Consider the following 20,412-nt stretch of genomic DNA (forward strand, 5'->3'; position numbering starts at 1 on the left):
ACCATACTGTAGACATTTCTGTGGAGATGCTTCTTTCATATTTCCTGTAAGTCAGACATAATTTTAGAGTGGTATGTTGGAGTGGAGCTGCTCCCATGACTGCCAAACTCTGTGAAATGAAATAAGAAGGGGTGATACAAACCCTGAAAAGTTAAGCTACCATGTTGGATAATCAGCTACTTAACTTTTCTTTTGAGTGGAAAAAAACAGGGATCTTCATTGTGATCCTGTTGCTGTATTTGAGAATCTTATTCTCAGGAAAGGAATTAAAAATACTATAGTTGACAAGTCAAGAAACATAGCCATTGCGCAATTATGCTTAGGGCCAATTGAGGCCTGACATGAGTCAGCAATAATGAGGGCATGATTGTAGAGGTGAGTTAGCAGTACTTTATTGCATATGAGAAGGCAATCCCTGGTCTGTTGTAATGTTTCTTGTCTTCCACCTTCTCTTCCTCCTTGTAATGCCAGGGTTAATAGGACAAATTTCAAAACATGTAAATTGATTAAAAAAGGAAAAAGAAGGGAAACCCATGGAATTGTTTCATTGCATGGTAGAGCAGAAGATGCTTAAATTAAGTGTAAGAGTATCTCAGTTAAGAAGCAAGAGAAGCAACTGAACATCCGGAACCCTTTGAGATATTTTCACCTCTGAATTTTGCGGTGGGACATTTTTTCCATGCATAGTACTGCAACTCCTCCTGTTCTTTTATTAGCACTTCTGGCTCGAGTTTGGTCACTGGTGTCCCTCAGCCTCATTCCAGTTCATTCCTATTGTGGACCTTACATATCAAAATATATCAAAATCAATCTGACTTTGTTTGTGAGCAGGTACATTCATTTTTTCATATTACTCCGTGTAAAGGGTGAAAAAGAATATAAATATTTAGGTTTGTTATTCCAATATTTTCTTGGGTATTTTAACATATCTAAAATAACAAAGGCGGCAGAGATGAATGACAAATAGCTTTTGAAAGATATGTTTTGCAAGACTAGAGGAATTCAGCAAAGTCAAAGATATGATCTCCCAAACAAGTCTGGGTTCCAGAGATTTGAAGTTTGTATCTATTAATCTTAATTAATAAGTTCCCTTACCCAGATTCATTCCTGCTACCGGAAGCAGCTCCTATATACAAATCCCATGCAATTGTTTTTAGCTTAAACATTTGCTGTAACCTAATAATGTTCACAGGACGTTAAAATTTCTAGGTTATAGTTTCTGTAATTCAATACATTTGTGCAGCTGCTGCCTTAGGGTGGCCCAGCTATTTAATTCACTTTACATATTTTAGTTCTTAATATTTTCCACAGATGCAGGGCTTAAGACTATAATTCTTTTCAATTCTTTGAAGTTAGCCGAAATGACTTCAGTGATATCCCACCCACCCCATATATTATGGCTATAATCCAGCAAAATCCTAATCTTTAAAGAAGATAGTGGGTGGCTTGTATTCTTCACTGTCCGTCTCCCTTCTGTTCAGCGCAATTCCAAAACCTCTTTTGCTTTCCAACTGGAAAAGACGGCTGAATTAGACAGGACACCAAAAGGAGGGTGTGTGCATAAACCTCTGAAATAGGGCCAAGGGGATTAGCGTAGTGCCAGAAATATTTCCACGTAGAATCTAAATCATACGATGCAGTAATTGCATAATATGGATTTATCTGCATAGCTGCAGGGTTTTTTTCCCTGTTAGCATTTAGAAATTTAGCTTCTGCAAGTTTCTATACAAGGGAAACTTAAGGAGAAGGCACAGTCTAGTTTCAAACACTTGTCTAGTTTGTCATCCTCCCCACAGACATGTGCAAAAATATGTGCATACTTACTGACTGCGATTGAAGCACTGTGTCCATAAAATAGAGCAGAACTCTTCCCAACCATAAAGTAGAGTAGACCAGTCATTCATTCATACATTCTATCTCACCTTTATTATTTCTAGAAATAACTAGCGGGCAAATATATCCCCCTTTCTCTCTTATTTTCCTCACAACAATAACCATGTGAAGTGAGTTGAGCTGTGAGAGTATAACTTACCCAAGGTCACCTAGCTGGCCTTAACCATGAAAGGAGGGACTAGAATTCACAGTATCTTGATTTCCAGCCTGTTGCCTTAACCACTAAACCAAATTGGCTCTCTTTGATTTATTTTTCATTCCCCCCCCCTTTTTTTTTTTCATTCTGAGTTTTTCAGATGCAAAAAAGCATATTTTTCTAGTTCTTGGGATATATCTATCTCCATAATGATTCACACCTCAGAGACTGTGAACTGTGAGTTTCGTAGCTCACAGTTGAAGGACACTATAGTTGTGTTAAAACAAACAAGCAAACAAAATGGCAGAGGTTAATACATGCCCCAGGAGTCTGTTGAAATCCTTCAGAGAAACAGATGTCAGAATTAACAAATAATGATGGGGTTTCTTTTATCATTCTGAAAGTCTTTCTCCAAATTGGAAAAGCTGCAAACTAGAATTTTTCTAATTTAGTTTTTCCTAAATTATGTGGTGGGAATGGATTTTATTCAAACGAAGATACCTTCCATTCATGTAGTTGAAAACTCTAAATTCATATCTTGGTTTGGGTTTAAGCAATCTTGTTTCATTTAGCATATGAAAGTATGAATGAAGGCATTTTTATATTATTATATAATAATAGTATATTATTATATGAGTTAAGGCCTGTCTGTAACATGAAAATACAGTATGTTTGTGATTCAGATTGTCTTCATTCTGCAATTGTATCTGTTTCAGGGATACTATTTTGCCTTGTATTTTAGAAATCAACTTGCATTCCTAAATTCTGCGGCCTAACATGTAAAATGCTAGCTATTCCTTTTTGATTTCAACTTTGCTGTTGACTATAATTTATTTCCTCAGTATTAGCTTATATTTACTCAAAACTTGTACGGTGAGCTATAATCCCTACATTATTTCTAGTATTATGTGTTATGCTTGTTCAAAATTACGTGATTATGATTCCTTTCAGATTCAAAAAGGAAGTTTCAGTGTTTTTTTCCAATCCAATATGATTTGTGTTGTTAAAATTTCATGTCAAGTCTCCATTAAACTGTCCCACTTTCCCAGTATCAGTTATTTCATTTTTAAAGATGTTTTTATGTATTGCATAGAAGAGAGTGGTGTGTTTTTTTTAAAACAAATAAGAAATGTTTAAGAACACGGAATGTTTTTTACGGCAGTACAGGAAGGTATGTTTTCCTTGAGGAGAAAATGTTTTTATTATAGCATCTCCCGTCTTGCAAAGGGCAGTTTTTCTGATGAATTTTAAGTTTGTTTCCCTGAGGTAGAGTAGTTTCTACAGCTTCTCTTAATAAAAGTCACATGGAAGGACACATTCTGAAGAGTAGCTAAATGGTGAACTGAAACTTATTAAAAAATTTAGTTAACTGTGTTGATTACAAGAAAAGTTCAGTAATCAACATCTGGACAATAATTTTATTAAGCCAAATTCTAAATTATAAAATAATACCAAAAGCTTTTAAATTTTCAATTGCTCTGTTAGCTAAGACAGAAACAAAATAGCTGAAGAGTGGATAGGAAGGATTAAAACTAGCTGCTGTTTATGCCATAAACCTACATGTAGTTTCAATCTAATGGAATATAAAATAGCTGACAGATATGCACACTGATTTATGATGTGCTGAGATGGTTTCAGATTATGCCAGTGATTTTCCCAAGGCTGCCCTCTCCTGAAAGAGATAATTTTTGAAATTATAAATCCAGCCTTTCTTTCAGTCTCGTTTCCATGTTTTTGAAGGTCAAAACAGCTAGGTGATTTTTACAGTAACGTTTATCTTAGAAGATTTTCAAAAGCAAGCAAGCAATATTTGCCAAGTCCTTTGCAGTGTACCTCCCCTTCATTAGGCTTTTAAACAAGGCTATTCTGAGACTGTATTGTGTTGCATCTTAGAACCTTATAATATATTAGGTAGTATAATAAAACCCACTTATGGGATTGAGGCTTGGTTGAGCCTTATTTGTTTCAGCTTTCCCTTAATAAGGTCCCTATTCCATGGGTGACTAATAACAATAAGAAGACTCTCTGCTTGGCTAACACACCACAAAGATTATAAACCAGCTATTCAGAATAATACACAGTGTAGATTATTTCCATAGGGATTGTTAATTAGGTTGATGCTGCTGGGTCATCATCTCCATCCATCCACCAATTTTTTCCTGTTATGGTACTGAATAGAGGAGATATCATCACCTGGTGTTCTACTTTCCATCTCTATTCTGCTGCCGTTATGCCCACAAAAGGTTTGAAGATGGAATAAACAAAGGCCACTCCCTTGGGACTGTCAATGCTAATTATTCAGCAATGTTTCCTGTGTCTCTGAAATGTTCTGTGCTGTAGATAAATTCGTTCCTGTTGTTCACATCTCCCTCCCTGCTCTTGGCCCATTGCCTGTTATATTCGGGGGGAGGGGGGAGTTTCTGTTTAATGATATGTAATGAATAAACATAAAGCTATATTTTTACTAGCTGTATTGAGTGGTGTGTGCTTCCTCTGATCTGGATAGAGGAATTGACTGGGAGTATGCTAGGGGCAAACCAAACTGGAAATTACCCAGAAAGATTTTCTAACAAATAGAAGAAATGAAAGTATGAGGCTCGAGCCTTTTCTGAACATGGGCATGATAGATATATGGAAGAAAATAAGATCAAATCCAGGAAGGAAAGCATGGAAGAACGCTGCCAGATGTCTTTAAAAAGCGAGCAACTTGAAGCTTGATAGCTCACCTATGGTGACATCTCCCTTAACTCCCTTCACTACTTCAACTTCGATTTGAAACATTTTTATGAATGAGTTTTCAAAAAAATCAAATGAAAAATATAAAACTAAAAGTGAACAACTTGATTCATAGGGTTTCATGATAGGAAGATTTCTGATCGGTCTCACTTAAAAATAGAAGAAATGCTTAACCAAGCAGCTTTATTTAAGCTTGTTTACTTCAATAGACAACATTAGATTTGTCTGCTTTATTAAATTCTGTTGTTGTTCGTTGCAAAGTTGTGTCCAACCCATCACGACCCCATGGACAATATTCCTCCAGGCTTTCCTGACATCTACCATCATCTGGAGTCCATTTAAGCTTAGCCTACTGCTTTGGTGACTCCATCCAGCCACCTCATTCCCTGTCGCCCCCTTCTTCTTTTGCCCTTTATCTTTCCCAGCATTAGGCTCTTCTCCAGTGAGTCCTTCCTTCTCATTAGGTGGCCAAAGTATTTGAGTTTCATCTTCAGGACCTGGCCTTCTAAAGAGCAGTCAGGGTTGATCTCCTCCAGGCCTGACCGGTTTGATTGTCTTGCAGTCCAAGGGACTCACAGGAGTCTTTTCCAGCACCATAGCTCAAAGGCCTCAATTCTTTGCCATTCAGTCTTTCTTATGGCCAACTTTCACAGCCATACATTGCAACTGGGAAAATCATAGCCTTGACTATACACACTTTTGTTGTCAAGGTGATGTCTCTGCTTTTTAGTATTCTGTCTAGATTTGCCATAGCTTTCCTCCCCGGGAGCAAGTGTTTTTTAATTTCTTGACTGCAGTCCCCATCTTTGTTAAATATTCCTCTCTTTTTTTGGACAGTAGGTTTGTATATTATTATATCCAGATGCATTTTTAATCCTGTGTATGATCCACTCACTGTATGAGGTAAAGTGTATACATATCTTAAATAAATAATAACACATATGCACATCAAGCATAAATTCAGATTTTGTGTAAGTGTATGTTATCCTCTGATTTCTGGAAGGGTTCTCATATTTGGAAGGAGTTTCTGTTGTACTTTTGTGAAGTTCTATACTTAGGATTTTAGATTTGTGTAGGATGTACTTTGGGAATAATGAAGAGTTTCTGAAAAATAAGTTGTGTTTCTGTCTGTATCCTTAAAAAAACCAGATTTTAACTTGCTATCACTATTTCAAGAATCATGTCACATTAGTCTTCCTATTGTGATTGCTCCAGCAAACTAACTGAAAGAGAAGGAAACAAGTCTTCTTTTGTGGGCTAGGTAGCCTCAGAACCAGCTAATATCAGTCTTTCATCTGGTTCCAACTTTTAACGTGATCGAGGATGCTTGATATCCTCTATTAACGTTTTATTTTAGATCAAAGAATGGAAAGGAATGGTTCTTTCTACAGATGTATGTATGACATTTGCATACCATTAATATATTATATAATAATGTATTATTATAGAGCCAATTTGGCCTAGTGGCTAAGGCACCAGGCTACAAAACAGAAGACCATGAGTTCAAGTCCCGCTTAGCCCTGAAAGTCAGCTGGGTGTCTTTGGGCCAGTCATTCATTCTCAGCCCACCCCACTTCACAGGGTTGTTATTGTCAGGAAATAGGAGAAGAAAGGTGTGTTGGTTATATTCACTGCCTTGACTTATTTGTGAAAATAATAAAGGCAGGAAACTAATGAACAAATGAATGAATACTTCATCGTACCTATGACATGTAGTGCCTATTTACAGCATAACATTATAAAATCTTGTGTCAATGAAGTTATTTTATTAATTCACAGAATCACTTTTCACTAAGAGATATTGTTTCTGTTTTCTATAAGGTAGAGATGTATTTACAAAGGCAGGACAAAATAAAATCCTCAAGTTGAGAGCCTGAAGTGTTTCTCCTGCTAAACTCTAAAGGTTACCATGTGAACCATTCCTGCCATCTTGATTGTATTTTGTTCTGGTTTAGTAGGACAAGATACCTCTTTTCTAAGAGTCATTCTCAAAGCTTTGTCTTCAGCTGGAATGTCACTCATAAGCACCCATCATAGTATGTGGTGTATTTTAGTGTTGAAATCTATTCACTTGTATAAAACTTACTGATATCATTTTTAACAGCATGCCTTACATATTCATTGTAATATGTATGTTAAGTGGCTTGTAGAATTATGTGATACATTCCAACATTACCAGGAAATAATTTTTTAATAAGGGATTTTAATCCTATGTGAAATCATTGGGATGAAAAAGCATGGTATGGTATAATTAATGTATAGCTAGACTGATAAATATATACTTTAAAGTCTCAACAAATAAATCCTTAATGCTTTTACTCCCACAATCATATATTTATGAAGGTATGCATTGTCCGCATATGCGGGTATATCACAGAAATACAAGTGATTTATTTTGAATTTTCACACAAAATTGTGTAAACTCCCCACAAATACTCTGTGAAATTTGCTAATAGTACATTCACAATGGTTTTTCTTTTCTTTTTACTGAGAGACATTAATCGGGAAGCATCCATAACAGTTTAATGTAGAAATGCATGAAAATTTGTTTTCTTTCACAAGTTTGGAAGGGAAAGGATGCATATTGTAAAACCGAGACATTCAGGATTATTGTATCAGGTGGAACAACGGCTGATGACCTCTTTCTATCGGTCCACCATAGAAAGTGTCCTCACATATTGTATTACAGTATGGTATGCTGGTTTAACAGCTGCGGACAGGAAGGCCCTACAGAGAGTGATCAATTCGGCACAAGAAACCATTGGTTGCCCTCTGACACCACTAGATGACATCCCCGGATCTTGCTGCTTTAGCAGAGTAAGGAAGATACTCAGAGATGCTTCACACCCTGGTCAGTGTCGCTTTGCACTTCTACCATCAGGCAGAAGACATCAAAGTATAGCCAGCTGAACAAACAGGTTTAAAGATAGTTTCTATCCTTGGACTGACAGACTTTTAAATACAACCACAATCACTCCATGCACACGCTAGGTTTTTTTTTCTTTTTCTTTCTTTTTTCGTTTCTGCTATAATTTTGCACCAGTGAGGTTCAAACCAATTTCGTTGTATTTAAGTACAATGACAATAAAGATTATACTTATTTAAACTGCTTGCGCAGGACAAGTCATTAAATGCTGATTCTTGTGTCAGGCAGACAGTGGCAGCTGCTTATTAATGCATGGCATTATCCCATATTAAATCAGCAACAAATGGACAGCTTGACAGAATCTGTCATCAGAGGAAACATTATTAAAATAATTTCAAAACCCACTTTTAACTTTTTTTTTGTGCTACCCATTTGGGTTTTTATTAATCCTTCCTTCTCTGAGCAGCAAACATTGCTTCTTCGGCTCTTTACCACTTAACAAAGCCCTTCCTGCCAGCTTTTTGGCGACTGTGCAAGCTTATTTAGGGCTTGCTCTGCAGATTGTGGCCAAGAGCCTATGAAGAAAATTTCCATTTCCAAGCACATCATTGTAGAGGAGCACTCTGTGGTCTTTTCATTTTGATTGATGGGTTTGGTTTTGCACCATCTGGCTTCTGATAGGCTGCATTAATCATTGCTGGGGAAAGAAAACCAAGAAAATATATTCATGACTGTTTAATGTGTAGACATGTCACCGTTAAGAGTGGTGAGGTGTTTTTTTGAGATATTAGAAACGGTCATATTGGTAGTTAAAAATTTGTTAGATGTTCAATTGTACAGTTTACAAAATGATCTGTTTACATATTTCAGAGTTGTTCAGGAACATAATTGTGCTTCACTCCAGATGCCATAATGTATACACGCTCTATTTTTTTTTAATGAATTGTTCCTATTTTTACTCATTATGTTGTTATATATAATATGTAGCATATTTAACACTTCTATTTGTTTATGAATGTGGGGAGCTTTTTAGAGTTGGGGAAAGGGTTGACTTTCAGGCTAGTCCAACTGACTGTTCTGCAGAAATGTGCAATTTTGACTTTCATATCCCTTCACTAGATTTATGGGAATTGAAATATCTGTAAGATAATAGTTTGGGAAAAGCTGCTTTTGGCAGTATTTAAAGTTGCCCTGATTTGAGCACAATCAGGAATATATAGCATTTAACAGCATCTGCCCGTATTCTATGTGAAAAATTGTATTAATTTTTTCGTAGGAAAGCCTTAGGACTGCTATTAAATCCACAGTTCTTGATGTTTAACCGAAAGGTCAAGAATATGCTCACATGGGTTTCTTTAAGAATAACATTATCAGTATTTAAATATTATTTTCTCTTGTTTGCTACAGACATTTGAAAAAATTAAATTGAGCCTGTTTGGTGAAGTAATGGGCAGAATATAATCAGTTCACATAAAATAATTTTCAAATAATTTTGAAGCAGAATTAGCAAATTCATGTGTGGTGCTAACTTTACACCTTCTTTCACTTCTGCTATAAAATGTTTATTAAGATAGAGCAGTGATGGTGAACCTATGGCATACATGCCACAGGTGGTGCACAGAGCCCTCTCTGTGGGCATGTGAGCCAGTGGTGGGTTGCAGGTGGTATGCCCCGGTATGGGCATACCGGAGCCTGCCCGGAGCACTGGGTACCATTCCGGTATGGTGCTCTGGAGGGCCCGCGCACCTGCCCGAGCTTCTTACCTGTCCTTTAATGCCTTTGGCACTTCCGCACACATGTATGGCGCGTACAGCGCTTGTGCGACGCTCCACCGAGAAGCTGGAGCATTGCAGAGGCTTGCGGAGGCATCGCTGGCTGGTACGACGCATGCGCTGCACGCGTCCATGTGGACGACACCAGGCGCGTTCCAACCATACCGGTTGGAACGGGATCAAGAACCCATCCCTGACGTGAGCCGTCACCCAGCTCAGCTCCACTGCACATGTGCACATGCCTCCCAACGGCCAGCTGATTTTCAGATTTCTGCCACGCATGGGGGGGTGCACATGCACGGGTGTGGAGAGAGCCTGGGGGCTGGCACTCCCACCATGGCCCATTTTTGGTCTCAGGAGGCTGCAGGAAGGCCTACTAGGCCCCAGATGGGGTGTGGGAGGATGTGACACCCCCTGCGGCCTGTTTTTGCTCACAGGAGGCTACAGGGAGGCCTACTAGGCCCCAACTTGGTGTGGGGGTTACATGTGCATGTGTGGGTGTGGGTGGAGCACGGGGGGTCACATGCATACATAGGGGGGCAGGGCATGGGGGTTGTCGCACGCATGCTTTCGGCATGCGACGACAAAAAGGTTAGCCATCACTGGGATAGAGCATACAGTAATCAGAACAGAAGTTTTAGTATACATTTACCTTTCTTCCAATTAAAGAAATGACACCTGTTAAGTTTAGTTTATTTACAGCAGTATTTTAGATCTAAGTTAGGCAAAAAAATTTAAGGTTTCCTTGGGGCCATACGGCACAATTTGTTTAGGATGAGGAGCTGTCTTACATTTGAAGAACTATTTGAAGGAAAGCAAAATCTTTACTTTACTTTTATTTAGATTTTTATACCGCCCCCTCTCCCCAAAGGGACTAATCAGTTCAAATTAGTTTAGTTATTTTGTATATTTGCTTCTGTGAAAGTTCAGTTCAGTGATCTTAATCACCAGCCCTGATTCTAAAAATTCTGTGTATTCATATCTTAAGTACAATTGCTTCATTGAATACAGAGTTCTGGTGCTTTTTAAATACGAGATGTCTAATCTATTAAAGCCAAGAATTGTCACCTGGATATCATTTAATATAGAACACATTAACTAGGGCCTGTCTTTGAGCTCCAGTGATTTAGTTAGTCGGTTCTTTATAGCAAACTTGACATAGCTGATAATTTCCTAAGAATTGGGAATGAAGCTGTAAATCTGCCTTTTAAAAGCAAAATAATATATTTGCAGTAGAAGAGAAAATGTGCAGCTCGGTGTTTGTTTTATTTATTTCTATCCTACCTTTAATATTTTTACAAATAACTCAATAAAAGTGGGACATATTCAACACACCTTCACCTTCCTCCTCCTCCCCGCCCCACAACAATCCTTTGAGGTGGGTTGGTCTAAGGGAAAATGATTGTCCCAAAGTCACCAACTGGATTTCATACTTTTATGGGTTTCATGGGTTGAACTGTGGAATCCTTAGTGCACTCTAAGCTTAAGCTTAGTTGTTGGCTTGAAGATATTTAATTACTCAACTAAATAACATCACCAGAGTGAGTGAACGTGAGGCTTGGTCCCTGTTTATATACAGTACAAAAACCAACAAACGATTGCATCCATTGCCATAGCACAGAAACCAATTTAAGCCCTCCAAAATATCTTGAGTAAATCAAAAGACCTACTAATCCAAGAAGAAAAAGCACACTCGTCTACAATATACAGTGGAAGGATTATAACAGCTACTATGCAAGACATATTCCACAGTTCAACCCCAAACTACATATATTCTCTTTACCAAAAATGCTAAATTCTGAATTACATACTTGGGCTACTGTATCTGGACTAAAAAAGTCTAGAAGGGAATAAAGATATACTGAAAATGCCAACTCTTTGTAGTCCATATGATAGCCCCACTGTACCTAATACTGCATTTTACATTTCCGGGTTAAAAAATCCCAGAATCACAGAAAATAAATCATCTGCAGAAATGATTTATACAAGCAGCAATAGCTACTATTTTGGCAGGTGACAAGAAATAAGGTCCAATGAAGGAGAAAGTACTAATCTTATATAAGCAGCCCTAGCACTGGTGGGTTTCTTTTTTCATTCTTATTGATGAATTGGGGAACAACTATACACACAGACACACAGACCCCATGCTACATTTACATATATAGTATAAACTTCCATTATCCCATTTAGCGCATCCATCCTGCAGATTGGCTGTGTGAGTGATAAGCAGTTGTCATTGCCTAATGCTCCTCAATGCAAGTTTTGTTTCCAAAATGTAAGTAGCTTCATTGTAATCATATAGTACAGTCATCTGCACTATAAAAAAGATTATGAGTTTATTCTGTCACTCATTTTTGAACATAATTTATAAAATTTGGGAAGATGATGATGCAGGTCAACAGCTACAAATCTTGCATGGTTTTGAGTAAAATACGGCATTGAAATAAAGCTAGATACATTTTTGGATATGTTACTGTTTTTATTTTACAGTTTTTGTAACCCACCCAAAACGGAAAGCCAGTCTTGACCCTTTTTCTAGGTAATGATTTTTAAATGTGTAAAATCAAATAAAGCAAAAAAAAAACCCCACCAATTTTAATAGAAATAAATCTGTACCTTGCCATAGTTGCCCATACTATGAACAAGTCTGAGAATATTATTTTCACAGGAAATCATAGCAATAGCATTTTCCCATGCAATTATACCATGATTTGTTAAAACTACATTTCCCATGAATGCCCTGGAATCACCATGGAAACCTACACCATCTATTGGATGGAGAAAGGAGGGTTTAGGAAGATGATAGAATTTAAGAATGTTTGTCGGTATTGAGGCAGTTAGAACCCTGTTTGTAGCAGGGTGATCCATATTGCCTGATGTCAGTATGTTTTCGGTCCAACAAAATTGTCTTGCTTGGGCCAATTTAAGAAGATTCCGCCCCCCCCCCCCAAGAGTTTAAGTTCCTTAGATATAGTCAAGTTGGAATAGAAGAAAAAGCAGGAAATATAAATGGAGTAACCAAATTGTGCTTCTAGAATTATTTCCGAGTTTTATTCGGCACCGCGTGATCAAGAGATTGGGGACTTAAAAATGGCCCAAGCTATGGTCTAACTGTCTCTCCCATGCATTTTTCTAGATTTTTTTTCTTCCGTAACCTGACTTGGATTTAGCTCACTTTCAGATTTGATCTTTCTTTTTTCCAGTTTCTTCCCACACTGTTTTGATTTGGAATTGAGATCCTATTGATAGATAGTACTGTCCTGTGTCCCTTTACTTTTTTGATATTTATTTACTTTGTAAATATACTTACATATTTATATAAATTTATAAATTCAAATATAAATGTGTTTATGTAAATAAAGTATACTTATATAAATATTTGTTTACATTTGTTTACTTTATTTTCCAACACGCTGCTGGGTTGGAAGGAATAAAAATAAAGTCTGAAACGCAAGGAGGTCTTAAGGAAAATAGCAGTTGATTGGAAAGGAGTTCTGATGATTAAACATTGCTCTGAGCAATTGCTCTGAGGATTAAGAAAAAGGAGAAGTTAATAGGAAGCCAAAGGAACAAAGGAACAAGATAAATGCAGAGGGTATGGACAGTCGTTCTTGCATGGATGATCTAAACACATATATTAAATAGGAATATAGAGTACATTAATCACGTGTCAGAATTTTAATTTTAAGGACAGGACCTGAAACCTAGAAGGGCAGAATAGTACACACCAATTCCACACAGGCATTTTATTATTGTTGTTCGTTTAATTATAATTTTAAATTTATGGAAATATGAGAAACGGTCTCCAAGATTTTGTGTGTTCATGAATTTGGGAAGAAAATGTTCTGTGAATATTCAGTTTAGATATTCACTGAATATCTTGAGAATATTCAGAAACTGAACTAAGGAACTGATATAAGTTGATATAACAATTCATACTACTATGCTCCTGTTTAGTGCTTGATCACTTGTTCATTTGTTTTCAACTTGTTGTGACCCAATGGACATCAAAAGGGACCAAGATTGTCATTAACTGCATGTTTAAGTTCTTGTAAGCTTATATATGCAGTTGTGGTATGTTGGCTGTGATAGCATTTAGCCATCCTGTCTTTTCAACCTTTTTCAAGCATTAGGATATTCTTTCCTAATGCTTACTTTTCCAATGTTTGTCCGAAAAAACTAAGCTTTTGTTTATTTATCAATGCCTCTATTTAGCAGTTAAGTTTATCTAACATTGAATGATTCGTTCTTCTTGTAGTCCAAGATATTGCCAATGATTTTTCCTCACCATCACAATTCAAAGACACATTTTTTTCTTTCATTCAGCCCTTCTAGTAATCTAGCATTCAAACCAGTTGCAAACCATGGCCTTGACAATGGTAATGTTGTTGTCAGTATAATATGTCTGAACTATTTTGTTTAGATACATTTGTATCTATTATATAACTAATGAAAATATTGACGAAACATATTCTTAATGTTGACCGTTTATTTGTTATGCAGTAGAGGAGCGATGGGGAAAATGGCAAAATGGACTTTCCCATCCTTCATTTTCTATTTGAAATGCAATGGGATGGAGATTATGGCAGAGCTTCAGCAATAGGTCTAGGAAAGTCGTATCATATCCAAAGGTGGTATTCAGCCAGTTCTGAGAACCAGTAGTGGAAATTTTGAGTAGTTTAGAGAACCGGCAAATAGGCTGGCCCTGCCCCCGCTGCCTCCCAGTCTCCCAGCCGATCTTCTTTTTTTTTTAAAAAAAATATATTTTTATTATTTTTACATTTAAAAACAATGCAATACCGCGGAGTCGGAGTGACCATACATTCACATTATATACAGCTAGTTTCAACCATTAACAGTTAAACTACTTGATACATTGTCTATCCTTCTGTCCAATCACAATATATACATTTGTTCCAGTCTTGTCATCTTGTCTTATACCAATCATAAAATCTATTCTATACCTCAAAATATTCTGATTCCCCTTTATTTTTAAGTTCAAGAGTGAGCCTATCTGCTTCTGCACAGGCCAACACTTTTCTGATTATATCTAGCTCTGATGGTGTATTTTCTTTTTTCCAATACTGTGCATAGGTTATGCGCGCTGCAGTTAGTATATGTATAATTAAATAAAGTGTATCTTTCTTAAACCCCTCCGGTATTATGCCTAGGAGAAAAGTTTCTGGTTTAAACATAATTTGTTCTACCACCATTTGTTCTAACCACGATTGAATCATTTTCCAATATTTTTTTGCCTCATTGCACGTCCACCACATATGATAGAAAGTGCCTGGTGTTTTTTTACACTTCCAACAGTTTGGGGGCAGATTTTTGAACATTTTGGAAAGCCGTGCTGGAGGGAGATGTCATCTGTAGAACATCTTATAAAGATTTTCTTTATATGCCGTAGCCAATGTTAGTTTCTGATTAAGTATCCAAAGTTTTTCCCACTTAGCCAATTCCACATTGTAACCGAAATTTTTCGCCCAGGCGACCATGGTTTCTTTGACATGTTCCTCCTCTAGCTTATATTCCAACAAGAATCTATACAGCACTTTGATCAGTCTATTTTCTGACTGTATCAAAAGTTTATCTAATATTGTGTAGTCTTTGGCAATACCTTCGTTCTTCCTATCCTGTGCATACCTTGATTGTATCTGTAAATAAGACCACCATTCTACTTGTAATCCTAGTGATGTCAATTCTGATCTTCTTTTGTTGCCTTGAACAGGAGAATGGAGCTCAAAAGCAGGTTAGTGGGGTGGGGAGGGAATGGGGATTTTGCAATATCCTTCCCCTGCCACACCCACAAAGCCACATCATGCCCACAAAGCCATATATAATATATATATATAGTATCGTAATGATGTTTCAGAGGAAAAGAATAGTTTTATGATATCTGTGTGTACCAGACACAAATCCTATGGGAGGCGCGTAATGTCCTCCAATACTGCATCCGTGTCTTGATTTGTTTTCCAAACCTCCTGTATGTCTATAAATAACTTACGATGCCGGGCTGTTATGTGCTCTGACTTTGGGTGACATAGTGCAGTCACATTTCTCTTCTGAAATGAAAGAATGCAATCTCAGCTCAGGAGAGTGCAAGTCACTTTTTTTACAGCTGAAAGCACAAGAATTGTTTGCTCTTCATGGCAAAGATCAAAGGAATAGTTTAATGCTGAAACACAGACATTCAGACCTCAATTCATTAAACAAATTTGGTTTTTTATTCTCAACTCCCGCTGTTCTGGCATATTTGCTTTACAGCCTAATATGTGACACTTTAGGTTTATATAATTTAATCCTGATATACGTGCCGCTATTGTCTGCTAAGTCATTGCCTCTTAAAGTTTGTTTTTAAATCTTTATATCATATAAATTAAATAAGCATGTCTGTGCTGTAAAGGTAATAAATGTCCTTGAACTTGACTGTGATACATATGCTTCAAATGTTCTTGAGACCTGTATGTATATATGTAAAGTTGGAAGCTGCCTAGGACCAAGATTGCTGCCTCCTTTTGAACTTATTGATAGATTGAACAAAGTCTCAAGATGATTACAATGTCCAACCACCATATAAATTTAATTAATAGGACAAAGAGAACATGCTCTATGGCATCTACATTGTTGTGGTATAAAAGAGTCACTTAAAAATAGTTCCTGTTATCTTCTGTTTTATTTTTCTGTTGCTGCTTTAGCATAGTTTTGTCTTCCAAAAACATGAATTATCACAATCCCTCAGGAATCACAATGGATTGCATGTGCTATGTAATACTATGAAATCCATTACATTTGGTTCTGTTCTCATTGAGAGCAATTAATTGATTATGTGTCATCAAGTTGTTTTTGATTCCTGCAACTATATGATTTTTCTCCAATTAGTCAGTGTTATCCTCTGTAAAGTGTTGAGAACATTTTCTGCACTACTGAACTTTGTCCCACTGTGATTTTGTGTGTGTGTGTGTGTGTGTACATATGAAAGAACGAAAGAAGGAAGGAAGCAAGCAAAGAAAGAAAAGAAAGAAAGAAAGAACCCTAAATATGCTATGGTGCTTAAAATAAACTAAATGTAGCAAAAAGAAAGAACAATTAACAGAGAAAAGGTAAAAGATCCATATAATATCTATTGGTATCAGTTAACCCAATTCTTAAACTAATATTTAATCTAGACCATATAAAAACCTATCACCTCATCTTCTCATTTTTAGAATATAAAAACTTCAAAAATAGGTAACGTACTGTGAAATCTATCCCTGAAAATCAGAAAATAGGTTTCTTTCCAATTATCCTCTGGGCTGTGCCATGGGCTGATCAAATTATAATGACCTGTTCCATACATAATGCTAAACCAACATTTGATTCAAACCCAAATTTAAACGCTAAGAAATGTACATCATTCTTTCCTCAAGTAATCTGCTCCAGATATGTTTCTCCACTAGCAATTCCCCCTTCAAAAGTGAATTTTTGCTTGTAACTTTCATTGGACTTCTTTCATTCGCTGCGTGGTACGTTAAGTCACAAGCTCATGCACCATCATTTTAATGTTGTTATGTATGGCTCATTAACAAGCATTTGTGCCTTGCTGTGCTCTTTGAACCCCAAACAGCAACAAATGTTGCTTTGTCACAGTTCTGGAAAACCAAACGACACGATAAGATGAAATTGGAATGGATAAAACCAAGTATGCTGTTTTAGCTGTGCATGCACTGACTGCAAACAGAGGCCGATTCTGTAGCAGAACAAAATTGTTCCCAGAAAGTAGAAGGAAAGGTAAAATGCCTTTCTAGTGTCATCCAGAATCAGAGAACAGATCTGTGATCAAAATTTTATTCTAAGATTTCTGGCAGTTTAATGCAAATTGCTTTCTTGAAGGCTGACCCTTGGTCATACACATCAAGAAACCAGAATCTGTTAGGGTCCATTGTCGGTTTCTGCGCTCTTATCATAGAGTTTCATTATTTACTGAAGCCCAAATGTAACCAATTTTTAAAGTTCCCTTGGTTAAATTGTACTGCAAGAGCTTCTGTTTTAGATCTTATTTACAAAATGCTATTAAACATGAATAGTAATGGTTAACTAGTTCCAGTAGTTATTTAGAACATGATAGAGTACAAAAGAATGGACATATATGTATGTATGTATGTATGTATGTATGTATATATGTATATATGTATATATGTATATATGTATATATGTATATATGTATATATGTATATATGTATATATGTATATATGTATATATGTATATATGTATATATGTATATATGTATTTGTTTTCGTAGATTTTCACAGGTGTAGATATGCTGGTTTTGTTGTATTTGGGTCTTTTCCCGTGTAAGGTTGAGATTGTCTTTGCAACGTTTCGGCAGGATCTCACCTGCCATCTTCAAGCTGTGGGCTTAAAAGCTTTTTAAGCCCACAGCTTGAAGATGGCAGGTGAGATCCTGCCGAAACGTTGCAAAGACAATCTCAACCTTACACGGGAAAAGACCCGAATACAACAAAACCAGTATATATGTATGTATACACACACACACATACACATATGTATTGTGTCACAACCCCTGGTATGCCCAAATATGGGAGGGAACACTCTGCTTCCCTTTTCTGTTCTTCGGCTCATTCCAGGAGACCATCCAGGCAGAAAACCATATTTTTAATGTTGCCTTTGTTACATTTGTGTTGTATTTGTGCTTTATTTATTACATTTGTGTTGTATTTGTGCTTTATTTATTTATCAGCACAAATACAACACACACACACACACGCACACGCACACATACACACATATAATTAACCCCAAATAAGCTTTCCTAGAGAAGCAGAAACTGCTTTCTTTATAGATGAAATTGGTGTCCTCTGTTTTGCGATATTAAATTTTAACACCATCTGCACCTTGAAAATGATGCTAATATCTTGCACAGTTGGAAACACTTGTTAATGAATGCTTGGGATATATGTTCTAAGGGATAGATGTCATTCCACAAATTGAGTTACCTTGTAAACAAAATGTGGTGAGGAAGATTGTGCTTTTATCATTTTTATGCTTTACCAATTTCATTTCTTAAATATAATCTGCTGCTGTATGCTTTCATAGGGTAACAATCTTTGACCTTTCCTTTCTGTCTGAAGACATCTTTTCATAGAGCTAAATAAATATGTTGTGGTCCTGCATCACCCTGTGGATGAAATCAGTGGATAACAGCAACATCTATTCAAAATCTTATTATGTAGGCCTTGCAAGTTCCTTACATCCTAAAATATTTTAAATTGGGTGTATTAGATCTGTAGTGATGTAAATATAATAACAACAAATATTCCTAGTTTTCCCTGTTCAATTCAGTTTAGAAGATACTTGGAATATCTTGATACTTCTAGAGCAGCAGTCCCCAGCTTAACAGCTTGGCTGAGGAGAAAGAAGGGAACCAGGTCATGTGAGTGGCGGGCTGGCACACATGTGCGTGCCCAGCTTAACTTGCACGAGTGGTGGGCTAGCACACATTTGCAAGACAAGCTGCACATGTGTGTGCATGTACCCCAGCCCACTGCTTGTGCAAATCAAGCTGTGCTCACCGGCCCGTCACTCACGTGACCCAGGTCCAAATAGGATGCAGCCCAGGGTGTGAGGCATCCCTGTTCTAGATAAGCTACTTTTCATCTACTTAAGGGTTCCTCCTTAAAGTACTGAAAAAACCTTTCTTAAATCAAAGAGTGGTTATTTCTACTTCATGCCAGTCATTTCCTATGCTTATATGCTAAGGTGGTGCTATTTAGAAAATTCTGTATTTCAATAGTTAAATAAACTGGAAAAAATACTGTAAAGGTAAAAGAGGTTTTTTTCCCCTCCCAAATATAGAAAAAGCTATATACAGATATTTAAAATATTCCAAATAGCCCTGTTTTTCTGAATGCAGGATAGTTTTGCATTTTTCTCATCTCTTGGCCATTGTTGTGGCTTGGGTGATGCCTGAAATCCCTATCTAATCTTCCAGTAGTGGTTCTTGCTGCTGCTCCCAATGATTGCTTGATAATTGTTTTACATTAATAGAACAGTTCTCTGGATCCTAGTAGCCCATTCTGACTGGCTGTTCTATTTTTCATTTGATGCTTTTATTAGTCCTGTGTAAAGGATGGATATTTTTTTTTTAAAAAAATGGTTCTATCCATGATTTGGGGGGGGAAAAAAGAGGTGCATCACTCCCTTTTGCTTGAAACCTTGTGGTCAGAGCGTCATTCCCCTAGTTACGGGGAACAAAATATAAACCCTTTAATTAAATATTCAGGCTTACCAGCACTCCTCATTTCTTCTTCAAAATCCTAAAAGTCTATTTAAGGGAACCATCTAGAGAAGGAACGGCTCTCTTGTTCTCTATATAATTTGAACTCTGCAAAGGAAACGGATGTATGAATCAACCATACTTCCTCTCCTGCTGTTTTTGGTGGAATATACAAAGCTTACCCATCCTGGGGTTGGAGGACAATTTAGAAACATGATTTAAATCTCTTGTTTCCTCCTTTTTCTGAAGTTTTTTATTTTTAATTTTAGCTGTATAGTTGATACTGATTTTTTTTTTTTAAAAGCACCCAATGTGTTACAAGCTGTCATACTTCTCTTCTGGCACTATGAAGAATATTTGTGCACCCTCTCCCACCAAATCAGCTTCTCGAGTGCAGAGATATATAATGTCCATATTTCCCCGCTCCTTGTTTGTAAATATTTTTTATTTATATTTATCCACAGACGTTGAGTGATCTGCTATTTTCTAGAGAGTATTAAAGAGAAGAATTCATCTATTTTATTGTTGGAACTGTCATAAGAGATGGGATTTAGGTTGGGGCCTTGTTATTGGGTTTTTGGGGATGTCTCAGGCTAGAATTACTGTCATGTAAGAAATAGCCTTATGACTGACTGACAGTGCAATATCTGAGAAGGGATACAGACTCTCATAATAATGTGACACTTCATGAGCAGTTTGGCTGCTTTCATTACCTGGATTTATACCTCAATT

At 36.8% G+C, this 20,412-nt stretch overlaps 1 protein-coding gene across 1 annotated transcript in view; it reads left to right on the forward strand.

Annotated features, from left to right (window-relative positions):
• Window positions 1-20,412, forward strand: part of CDKAL1 (CDKAL1 threonylcarbamoyladenosine tRNA methylthiotransferase) — a 332,059-nt gene that overhangs the window by 253,770 nt on the left and 57,877 nt on the right. The window lies entirely within an intron of this gene.

This window comes from Natrix helvetica, assembly GCF_964273705.1.
Source record: "Natrix helvetica genome assembly, chromosome: 4".
NCBI lineage: Eukaryota > Metazoa > Chordata > Lepidosauria > Squamata > Natricidae > Natrix > Natrix helvetica.